Consider the following 3630-nt stretch of genomic DNA (forward strand, 5'->3'; position numbering starts at 1 on the left):
CAAGTGCTGTGATGGGATTTTTGTCAGACTTTTTGTTACACAACAAAAATGTTTCTAAAAGAAAATTGCTCCTGCTAGTTTCTTTCAATAATCTCTGTGGTCTGAATAGATCTTAATTCTCCCTGTCCTAACCTCCAGAACCTAACACAGAGACATCCATGTGTTCAGAGCCTATCATAAATAGTTCAATATGCCTAGAGCCTATCACAGATAGTTCAATATGTCTACATCACAAAGTCCAGATCTCTGGACTTTCAGAGAAACCAATACTGGCATCACAATTTAAAAGAGAATAATAATTTTCCATTACTTTATTATTCCCTGCTGATCAGATTACCTTAGAGAATGCTGATGAAGGCTCTTTCTGTGCTGTGTGCATGTTAGAGCACAAAGGAAAAAGAAATGACTCCTTGTCAGACTCCAGGATGTTAATGTTTCAATCATCTCTCTTAATCCACAACTTGGATCATAGTCTTACAATAGTAACCTAGCCATGCAGGGTAGAAAACACAAGAGGTTTTTCTTCCAATCTGTTGGCTCACAGAGTGTCTGCCATTTGGCTAGGCAGAATTATTCAAAATGTGGTGTTTTCTTGAACCTAAAGATAAACATCTTTCCTTTAGAAGACAGATGCTCTGTAAAACCCCCAGTACCACCCCATTCTGTACCAAATGCTGATGGGCCATGTTGGGAATTATCTTGCAATGCAGGACCATCTTTGCTTCACAAGCATGTTCAATCTGATGACTTCTTAAGTCATATTCTGAAATGATTAAAAGTGCTATAATCCGTTTGTAGAATCCATTTCCAGAAATCAGAAATTTTTTTATTGAAATTTCACCTGGAATATTTTTTCAACTACTTAAATGTAGGGGGAAATGCTGACCATGCCCACTTGGGAGTGGTCAGAGTGATGTAGCAAGGGATTAATTATCAGAGATTCGTGCATATGGCTCTCTTTTTCCCTCTCCGGTCTGGCTGAGTGAATGAGCAGGCATCTGGTGTAAACCTGGTCACTGGCTCCATTGCATGAGTACTTTCTTAATAAACTATTTGTGATCAATCTAGTTCTGACTCCACATTGTGTTCTGCTTTACTTAAAAAGCAAAAGTAATTTGGAGTTCTCCATTCACAAGAATAATCAAGAGCCTTTGTTTAGTCTGTTTTTAAGTGTTATACCCCTCAGCATGTGTGCACTGGCCTGAGACAAGTTAAAGCATTCTACCACTGAGAATGTCACCTGTATTCAACAAGAGCAATGATATTCTATTTCCTTAGGTTATTAGTACTGTCACTGAGTGTCAAAAGTCTAAGACTTTGTGGAAAGAAGTTCTGAAAAAGATTACTTGGGCTAAATGTATTAGTTACAAAATGAAGTTACAGAATTTGTATTAATTGTGTAAATTGAGGTAAAACAATCTTACCTAATTTACGTATACATCTCAATCAAGTAAAGAGTGTTAAAAGACATATGATAGTTTCATTACATAACCTTGTAGGTGCTCAGTTCTTAACACCTTAATACTCTAGAGTGTTCAATTTCTTCTTTCAGATTTTAGAAACAGAATGAAACTTGATCCTGACATCCTGTTGGAAGCAGCAGATGGACAAAGATTACCTTTGGATGTTCCTGCAGTCCGCGTTCCTATGACTCACTGCAGCTTAGCAGAGATCCCCAGAAGACTTTCTTGTTGACTGAGATATTAAACTTGACACCCCCAAAATGCACAAAGGAAAACAAAAGAAAATTTGTTATGACACCAAAGAGAAATTTTCCAGTTTCTCTCTTCTCTGTAAAATCCTGGAACCCTGGAATCAAATTAATAGGTTTAATTTTCTTTTACTAGATATTTTTTCCCATCTCTTAAGTGAAAAAAAAACAGGCCTTTAGAACACAAAGACAAGGAAATATATACTTACTCTTTAAGGATGTCCTCAAAGTCATGTGTTAATCCAATTTGCAGTCTCATTTAGGTGTTCTCCTACTTGAGCTTTTAAAGAAGAAACACAGTTCATTTAACATAGACTGCTTAATACTTTTCATTTCAAAGTATTTGGCGCAGAATCATAAGCCATAATTATGGCTTGTTTCGTGATCATCAATCCTAGATAACTTTTTTCATGCTATGTAGAAGTGAGAATTCTACATATATCTACTTCAAATAAACGTGACCAAAATGCAATTTTGAAGCCATTTAGTTGTCTAAATTCTCTGTTTAATTCTTACCCCATTATCGGACTATGTTAGTTATTATTGGCTCACTAACACCTTCTGAACTTGGACTACCCCAAAACTCCAAACAGGAACTCTGTGAGCACATGTGATACTGAATTTTCAGGAACCTGTTGTCCCTGGCCTCAGCAAACTTTCTGGATATTTATGGGAAAACTATGCTCTGCTAAAACCCTGCCATGGTCTCTCTGTGCTAAAGCTACCTACACCTGGGTAACAATAACCACGTATCATCAGGAGAAATAAATCCCTCCAAATGTAAGAAATATAAATTGCCCTTTATTTATCTGTAATTAACTTTATTTCTACTTGAAGATCCATTTCATCAGACAAAGGAACTTTAATGTTGCTCAACTCAAAGTCTAACTCTCCAGAAACCACTAAGTAATTTGAACTTTTATCCCTTCATTTGGTAAGTAAGAGTGTTAACTCACTGGAATAAGGTTCTTTGAGATTAATCTCCTAGTAGTGAATGACAGCACTGCACTGCAAACACAGTCTGGTGCTAAGAATGAAGGCTTCTCAGTAGACACTGCCACCAAGGGTATACACAGAGATGAAATTACCCAGAGTAGTTTCATTAAAATCTTATAAATAAAAGATTAGTCAAAATTGAGATATTTTCCCAGCCTTGTAGGGGAATGACTGGAAAGGTATGTATTTAATGTGCACTACATGATTTCTAACTTAAGTATATGTTGTAAATGATGAGTGTTGTATTGGTTACTTTTCTATTGCTATGATAAAGTACCATTCCCAAGGCAACTCATAAAGGAGAAGAGTTTGTTTTGGACTTACATTTCCTGAGGGATAAGAGTCCATTACCATCCTGGTGGGGAAGCATGGCACCAGGCAGACATGGTGACTGCAGCAGAAGCTGAGGGCTTTATGATTCTTTTTATAATAAATTTATTTACCTATTTATTCTACATCCCCACCACTGTTTCCCCTCCTTCTTTCCCTCCAAGTCTCTCCCCACTTCTATTCCCTCCCCCTGTGCAAGACCAAGCACACCCCAGCCCCCACCACCTCCCTGTATAAAAGCTGGGCAAGGCAACCCAGTGTGAGGAGTGGCATTGCAAAATTCATCAAAAAAGCAGAGGCAATCCCTGTTCCCACTGTAAGAAGTCTCACTACGGGACAAAGCCACACAACTGAAACATCCTGCAGAAGAGAGGGAGAGGGGATTGTGGGAACCAGAGCAGTTAGGGACACCATGGGAAGGCTCACAGGATGGGCTGACCTGGGCTCCTAGGAGCTCATGGAGACTGAACCAATAACCAGGAAGCCTGCATAGGACTGGCCTACTCTACATATATGTTACAAACCACAACATTAAGCAGAGAGAGGGAGTCTGAAATGGTGAGGGTTTTTAAACTCTCAAAGCCTGCTCCCAA

Source organism: Cricetulus griseus, chromosome 2 (assembly GCF_003668045.3).
Source record: "Cricetulus griseus strain 17A/GY chromosome 2, alternate assembly CriGri-PICRH-1.0, whole genome shotgun sequence".
Taxonomy (NCBI): Eukaryota; Metazoa; Chordata; class Mammalia; order Rodentia; family Cricetidae; genus Cricetulus; species Cricetulus griseus.